Source organism: Spermophilus citellus, assembly GCF_964194105.1.
Source record: "Spermophilus citellus genome assembly, chromosome: 1".
Taxonomy (NCBI): Eukaryota; Metazoa; Chordata; class Mammalia; order Rodentia; family Sciuridae; genus Spermophilus; species Spermophilus citellus.
The window spans coordinates 246,124,659-246,133,646 of NC_138182.1; positions in this window are offsets into that span (position 1 = coordinate 246,124,659).

Here is an 8,988-nt window from a genome sequence, read left to right on the forward strand (position 1 = left end):
ATCACAAAATATTTGATTAGTTAATGTGTGATATTTTAGCCAAACAAGCAATATACAATTCACCCAAGTAAACACTGAAAACAAACCTACCCACTAATCAGCTTGAACTATATGTACTTAAGGAAATTGACCTGAATGTTATATAGAATATATCAACAGTGTATCCAGATATGTTTACTCATTCAAGTGCTCTGAAGGGTTGAGAACTAGAAACGTGAAGAATTTTCAGCATATGTAGACATAGAAATAATTATTATTTAACAAGTCATTGAGAATTACTGAACAAATTTAAGATCTCATAAAACCAGTGGGTGTTTCGATCTTTGCTTTCTAGGCTGGCTCAGGGTAATGAAGATGGTAGCGTTTAAGTGTTTGTATTTTAAATAGTGACTATGTGATCAAGTATCTGACTTCTAACCTGTCCTTGGTCATGGTCATCAGGTTTAACATAGGTATAGACGTTTGTAAACCCCTTAGTCAGGATCATTTAGATTCTGTTGGTTCAATTTGCTGCTGCAGAGCTTTTTTCAGCAGAGATCAATATTTGTGTTCCTTCCCACCCTCTCAGTGTGATTTGCTCTTTATTAGGTATATTAAGAAGCTAGACACAGTGTTATATGCCTGTGATCCCTGCAACTTGGAAGGCTGAGGCAGGATGATCACAAGTTTGAAACCAGGTTGGTCAACTTGGTGAGATCCTGTCTCAAAATGAAAAATAAAAAATAAGAAAGATTGAGTATGAGTCAGTGGTAGAGGACTTCTGGGTTTAATCCCCCAGTACCACCAAAAATAAAAAAATTAAAAAGTATATCCTGGGGGCTGGGATTGTGGCTCATCAGTAGCGTGCTCACCAGCACACGCGGGACCCTGGGTTCAATCCTCAGCACCACATGAGAATAAATAAATGAAACAAAGGTATTGTGTCTGACTACAACTTCTTAGTTCTAAGACCAGAATGAAGTTTGAATGGGATTTGCATGCTGGTCTGTGTAACTAGGATGGAATACATGCTAATAGCTCATATTAATAAATTGTCTTGTGCCCACGCTTCGAGGTTAAAACATATTATTTTCATGAAGGAGGAAACATTATTCTTCTTGTAAAAGAATGGGAAGATTTTGTCTTAATTGGAAATAGGATTTTTTTTTTTTTGCATTTGCTTCCTGGTTCTGGGTTGTAGAAGTCTATAAATACACAAATCTAGAACCAAGTCTAGAGAGGAGGCAGCAATTGTTCTCAGAATAGCCCTTTATTTGGCTTCTAGGTACTTTTCCTATGAGGAAGAGGACTTTGAACACAAGTCCTAACTAAACACAGATAACAAGTCCTACACAATAAGTGGAACTAGACTTTTCATCAATACTCATGATTGATGAGGCAGAGATATAGAATTTGAAAGTGTTTTTTTTTTAATTTACCCAAACAATACTGACCCCTAAACATGCCTTCCCACTTTGCTGCAGTGCCTGAAATTCCACAAGATTAGAAAATATAGACTGGATGATCAGAAGCCAGGCCAGCTGGTGTGTTTTGGGTAGTTGGGACTGATTTCAACAGTGATGGGCAGGTGGCTCTTTGTACCACCTCCTCTTTTTTTGCAAGAGGGGTATTGGAGATGGGTTAATCTGGGGAGGAATTTGGCTGGTAGGTAAGTGGTAAAGAGTAAGGAAGAACTAACAGATGAAGATGAAAAAGATGTTGAAAGGCTAAATTAAGATCTTTTAAATGCTTAAGCACTGGAAGGAACAGTGAAAACAGTTTACTATAAAATATAAAATATATATAATTAACATGAAATTAAAGTAGCTGTTTTGTACATATCCTGATTGCAACATTCTGGATCTATTCATCAGCTTGGAAAGACTTCCTCATTTTTGCAGTTCCCTCTCCTTCCCACTGATACCCTAACCCCAAACTGGGTCAGCTTAGCGGACATTTATCAGGATATGTGTGCTTGCTGATATACAGGGCACAGCACAGACCTCTATATGTTGTTCAGTGTACAACTTGAGGGGGCTCTTATCCACAGAGAGGCTGATCTGAATAGACTACCTGTGGAATCTAAAGGCTTGGAGGCCACAGATGCAGGTTCTGACTGAGAATGATTGCTAGATAAAGTGTAATATGAGGACTCTGCCCTGGAATCATCAGAGTACTTGTTAAAATGCAGATTCCTACAGCATGAGACTGGGCTAGGGAATAGGAGAGCTGGAATTTCTATTTTAAATAGAATTCCCAAGCCCACTGGCAATGTACTACCTTTAGGTGAAGTTACTGCCTGCTGTTTTCCCTTTCCCCAAAGGCAAACTCTCAGTTGCAGAGGCCTCTGGCTTCTGGGGCCGGGTTCTGGCCTGGCCTGCGCCAGCCTCTGGTCTGCTCACGGTGGCCATTCCAAGTTCTGACCTAAGCCAGGGAAGCAGAGCCCATGCCAAAGAGGTATGTTAGAAGCACTGGAGGACAGGGTGTCAGGATCTGGACCCCAGTTCCAGTTCTATGGTATTAGTTAAATTCATAAAAATTCTCTTAATATTTTTTCTTACGTACATGATTAGTGAATAATATGATGTATCTTCCAGACTTTTCCTAAAAGTTATGAATTTGAAAAAAATACTTCCTATGTGTCCAGAATTCAGAAATTCCTGGGATCAGATGTGCTTTGAAATCCAGAATTTGTTTGTTTTTGATATGTAACATGATGCATATATCATATATAGGACCTTCAGCAGGCTCTGATTAGGGTCTATAAGCATACTCTGTAATCAAGTATGTTAATTATTTCTGTGACAAAATGTGTGAATATTTGCACTCATTTGTGATTAATGAGACTATAGATAGTCTTAAGTTAGATAGTCTCAGTTTTCAGGGCTAAATGAAATGTCTCTAAAACTTCAACCTTACAGATTTCAGAATTGTCTGAATTTTGGCAACAATTTAGGATAAAGGACTGTCACCAGCTCTTTATCTTAGCTGAGGCTCACACTTTTGGTGCAGTACACATTTGTGATGTCAAAGGAGCAACCATTGTAGAAGAATGTAGGTACTAAGTGGTTAAGAGACCAGCAGTTCACAAGCCACGCCCTGCACTAAAGAGTGAGACCCTGAGCACTTCCAACTCTCTTTGTCTTACTTCTCCCACAGAGCTGTGAGGACTTTTATTCTGTCTTAAGCACCTAAAACATTACTTAACACATAGTACTCAACGGGTGTTGGTTTTCATTATCCTGGGAATTAACTTTCATGTTTTATTTGCTTTGGGGGGAAGGCTGGTGAGATGAAGTATAGAGAATGACATCTAACAGAGGTCACTGGTCAAACCGTTCTTGTCCTCTTATCTGTCCTCTAGTCCTGCTCCAGGTATAGTGTTTGGCAAATCCCCTTTCCACCTGTCTCTAATACTTGACCTGTTCCATCAATAGAACTAGACATGTCATTCTACTTACTGATAAGATGATGTAAACAAAAGCAAGTTGAATTTTCCAGAAAGGGTATTATTCTTATTTTCTAGAAAGGTAAGCTGTATTTCTGTCACTGTTTTCAGCCTGTATTAGTTACGAGGAAAAGGTAAGCAAGGGCCCAGAGGACTTGCTTTATACTTAAACTATGTATCCATTCCAAGTGAATCCAGATTAATCCATACCACAGTGGAATGGAAAATTTCCATAAACTGACTCATTCATCTTCTCTACAGCTCAGGAAATTCTGCATGGGATTTTGAAAGATTACAGGCCAGAGATTTGCCCCAACTATTGATCCTAGAGTTTTATCTGATCTGTGACTCTCGGAGGCTGCTGAAGCAAGACACTGTTTCTAGAATTTCCCTTTGTCCCAAAGTCAAACTCTCAGAAGCAGAATAATTCAACTCTAGACCAGAGGTCTGGGTGAAAGGTGCAAGCTAAATGAAGTGGCATTTGTTTTATGTATATCTTATACCCATACTCTGAGGTAATTTTATACAACATTTTAAATGATTTTTGTGCATGAAACATAGTTTCACAGTATGGAATTTTCAACTTCTGGCATCATGTCAATGCTCAAAAGTTTCAGATTGGAGATGATCAACATGGATGGTTTTTGGTTTTCTGATTAGAGATGATAAATCTGGATAGGAAGAAATGGAAATGAGAGTTTTCCTTTGATTAGTAAATTTAAAAAAATTCATTTACTTTCTTAGCACTGCCAGGCATGACAATACTTTTGAAATGGAAAAAAGAAATTCTCTGTGGTTTCAGATTAGGCTTTGAACCCCTCTTCATTCTCTAACTTAATCGGATTTTTCTTATAAAAAAAATTGCTCTAGGGTAAATATTTGCATGCCAGTGTCAACAACCTTGAGCATATTTTCACTGTGAAACTTGCGTTTCAGTTTTTTGTTGCTGTTACCTAAATTCCTGACAAGAACAACTTTAGAGGGGGAAGCATCTATTTTGAGCTCATGGTTTCAGTCCATGCTATATAGTCTATTGCTCTGAGCCTGAGGGGAGGCAGTAGTACATCATGGTGGAAGGGCATGGCAGAGGAAACCAGCTCAGCTCATGGCAACCGGGGAGCAGAGAGAGAGAGCAGGCAGGGACAAGGTATAGTCCAAGGCCACAGTCCTATTGACAAGCTTCCAGCCAATCCCTACTTGCCTACAGTTACTATTCAGTAATCCATTCATATTATCAACCCGTAAAATGGATTAATACACTGATGAGTTTATGGCTTGCATAATGAAATCATTTCACCTCTGAAAAATTCCTGCATTGCTTAACATACAAGCTTTTGGGGGGACACCACACAGCCCAACTCTTAAACTCTGAGAGAATGAATGGTCTCAACTATACTGATGCTACCAGGAACTGTTGTAAAACATAGTAAGTAGTCTTTGGTACTCTCTTCTGTTTGTCATTTCTTTGGCTTTCTTTATTTTTTTTTATTTATTTTTTTTTATTGGATGTTCACAACATTACAAAGCTCTTGACAAATCATATTTCATACATTAGAATCAAGTGGGTTATGAACTCCCATTTTTACCCCAAATACAGATTGTAGAATCACATCGGTTACACATCACATTTTTACATACTGCCATATTAGTGACTATTGTATTCTGCTACCTTTCCTATCCTCTACTATCCCCCCTCCCCTCCCCTCCCATCTTCTCTCTCTACCCCATCTACTGTAATTCATTTCCCTCCATGTTTGTTATCCCATTCCCCTCATAACCTCTTATATGTAATTTTGTATAACAATGAGGGTCTCCCTCCATTTCCATGTGATTTCCCTTTTTTTCTCCCTTTCCCTCCCGCCTCATGTCTCTGTTTAATGTTAAGCTTTTCTTCCTGCTCTTCCCCCCTGTTCTGTTCTTAGTTGCTCTCATTATATCAAAGAAGACATTTGGTATTTGTTTTTTGGGGATTGGCTAGCTTCACTAAGCATAATCTGCTCTAGTGCCATCCATTTCCCTGCAAATTCCGCGATTTTGTCATTTTTTAGTGCTGCGTAATACTCCATGGTGTATAAATGCCACATTTTTTTTATCCATTCATCTATTGAAGGGCATCTGGGTTGATTCCACAGTCTAGCAATTGTGAATTGTGCTGCTATGAACATCGATGTGGCAGTATCCCTGTAGTGTGCTCTTTTAAGGTTTTCAGGAAATAGTCCGAGAAGGGCAATAGCAGGGTCAAATGGTGGTTCCATTCCCAGCTTTCCCAGGAATCTCCATACTGCTTTCCAAATTGGCCGCACCCGTTTGCAGTCCCACCAGCAGTGTACAAGAGTACCCTTTTCCCCACATCCTCGCCAGCAGTCGTTGTTGTTTGACTTCATCATGGCTGCCAATCTTACTGGGGTGAGGTGGTATCTTAGGGTGGTTTTGATTTGCATTTCTCTGACTGCTAGAGATGGTGAGCATTTTTTCATGTACTTGTTGATTGATTGTATGTCCTCCTCTGTGAAGTGTTTGTTCGTGTCCTTGGCCCATTTGTTGATTGGGTTATTTGTTTTCTTATTGTCTAATTTTTTGAGTTCTTTGTATACTCTGGATATTAGGGCTCTATCTGAAGTGTGAGGAGTAAAAATTTGTTCCCAGGATGTAGGCTCCCTATTTACCTCTCTTATTGTTTCTCTTGCTGAGAAAAAACTTTTCAGTTTAATTAAGTCCCATTTGTTGATTCTTGTTATTAACTCTTGTGCTATGGGTGTCCTGTTAAGGAATTTTGAGCCCATCCCCACAATCTGTAGATCGGAGCCAACTTTTTCTTCTATCAGACGCAGAGTCTCTGATTTGATATCTAGCTCCTTTATCCACTTTGAGTTGACTTTTGTGCATGGCGAGAGGAGGGGATTCAGTTTCATTTTGTTGCATATGGATTTCCAGTTTTCCCAACACCATTTGTTGAAGATGCTATCCTTTCTCCATTGCATGTTTTTAGCTCCTTTATCAAATATAAGATAGTTGTAGCTTTGTGGATTAGTCTCTGTGTCCTCTATTCTGTACCATTGGTCCACCCGCCTGTTCTGGTACCAATACCATGCTGTTTTTATTACTATTGCTCTGTAATATAGTTTGAAATCTGGTATCGCTATACCACCTGATTCACATTTCCTGCTTAGAATTGCTTTTGCTATTCTGGGTCTTTTATTTTTCCATATGAATTTCATGATTGCTTTGTCAATTTCTACAAGATATGTCGTTGGGATTTTGATTGGCATTGCATTCAACCTATAGAGAACTTTTGGTAATATTGCCATTTTGATGATGTTAGTTCTGCCTATCCATGAACAAGGTATATTTTTCCATCTTCTAAGATCCTCTTCTATTTCTTTCTTTAGGGTTCTGTAGTTTTCATTGTATAGGTCTTTCACGTCTTTTGTTAGGTTGATTCCCAAGTATTTTATTTTTTGTGGGGACATTGTGAATGGAGTAGTTGTCCTCATTTCCGTTTCAGAGGATTTGTCGCTGATATACAGGAATGCATTTGATTTATGCGTGTTGATTTTATATCCTGGCACTTTGCTGAATTCATTTATTAGCTCTAATAGTTTCTTTTTTTTTCTTTATTTTTTTTTATTGGTTGTTCACAACTTTACAAAGCTCTTGACATATCATACTTCATACATTAGATTGAAGTGGGTTATAAACCCACAATTTTACCCCAAATGCAGATTGCAGAATCATGTCGGTTACACATCCACAATTTTACATAATGCCCTATTAGTAAATGTTGTATTCTGCTACCTTTCCTATCCCCTACTATTCCCCCTCCCCTCCCCTCCCTTCTTCTCTCTCTACCCCCTCTACTGTAATTCATTTCTCTCCTTGTTTATTTTCCCATTCCCCTACCAACCTCTTATATGTAATTTTGTATAGCAATGAGGGTCTCCCTTCATCTCCATGCAATTTTCCTCATCTCTCCCTTTCCCTCCCATCTCATGTCACTGATTAATGTTACTCTTTTCTTCCTACTCTTCCTCCCTGCTCTGTTCATATTTGCTCTCATTATATCAAAGAAGACATTTGGCATTTGTTTTTTAGGGATCGGCTAGCTTCACTGAGCATAATCTGCTCTAGTGCCGACCATTTCCCTGCAAATTCTATGATTTTGTCATTTTTTATTGCTGCATAGTACTCCATTGTGTATAGATGCCACATTTTTTTTATCCATTCATCTACTGAGGGGCATCTGGGTTGGTTCCACAGTCTAGCAATTGTGAATTGTGCTGCTATGAACATCGATGTGGCAGTATCCCTGTAGCATGCTCTTTTAAGGTCTTCAGGGAATAGTCCGAGAAGGGCAATAGCAGGGTCAAATGGTGGTTCCATTCCCATCTTTCCCAGGAATCTCCAAACTGCTTTCCAAATAGGCCGCACCAATTTGCAGTCCCACCAGCAATGTACAAGTGTACCCTTTTCTCCACATCCTCGCCAGCACTTGTTGTTGTTTGACTTCATAGTGGCTGCCAATCTTACTGGAGTGAGATGGTATCTTAGCGTGGTTTTGATTTGCATTTCTCTGACTGCTAGAGATGGTGAGCATTTTTTCATGTACTTGTTGATTGATTGTATATCCTCCTCTGAGAAGTGTCTGTTCAGGTTCTTGGCCCATTTGTTGATTGCGTTATTTGTTATCTTATTGTCTAATTTTTTGAGTTCTTTGTATACTCTGGATATTAGGGCTCTATCTGAAGTGTGAGGAGTAAAAATTTGTTCCCAGGATGTAGGCTCCCTATTTACCTCTCTTATTATTTCTCTTGCTGAGAAAAAACTTTTCAGTTTAATTAAGTCCCATTTGTTGATTCTTGTTGTTAACTCTTGTGCTATGGGTGTCCTATTAAGGAATTTGGAGCCCGACCCCACAATTTGTAGATTGGAGCCAACTTTTTCTTCTATCAGATGCAGAGTCTCTGGTTTGATATCAAGCTCCTTGATCCATTTTGAGTTAACTTTTGTGCATGGCGAGAGAAAGGGATTCAGTTTCATTTTGTTGCATATGGATTTCCAGTTTTCCCAACACCATTTGTTGAAGATGCTATCCTTCCTCCATTGCATGCTTTTAGCCCGTTTATCAAATATAAGATAGTTGTAACTTTGTGGATTAGTCTCTATGTCCTCTATTCTAAACCATTGGTCCGCCCGCCTGTTTTGGTACCAGTACCATGCTGTTTTTGTCACTATTGCTCTGTAATATAGTTTGAAATCTGGTATTGCTATACCACCTGATTCACACTTCCTGTTTAGAATTGCTTTTGCTATTCTGGGTCTTTTATTTTTTCCATATGAATTTCATGATTGCTTTGTCAATTTCTACAAGATATGTCGTTGGGATTTTGATTGGCATTACATTAAACCTATAGAGAACTTTTGGTAATATCGCCATTTTAATGATGTTAGTTCTGCCTATCCATGAACAGGGTATGTTTTTCCATTTTCTAAGATCTTCATCAACTTCTCTCTTTAGGGTTCTGTAGTTTTCATTATATAAATCTTTCACCTCTTTTGTTAGG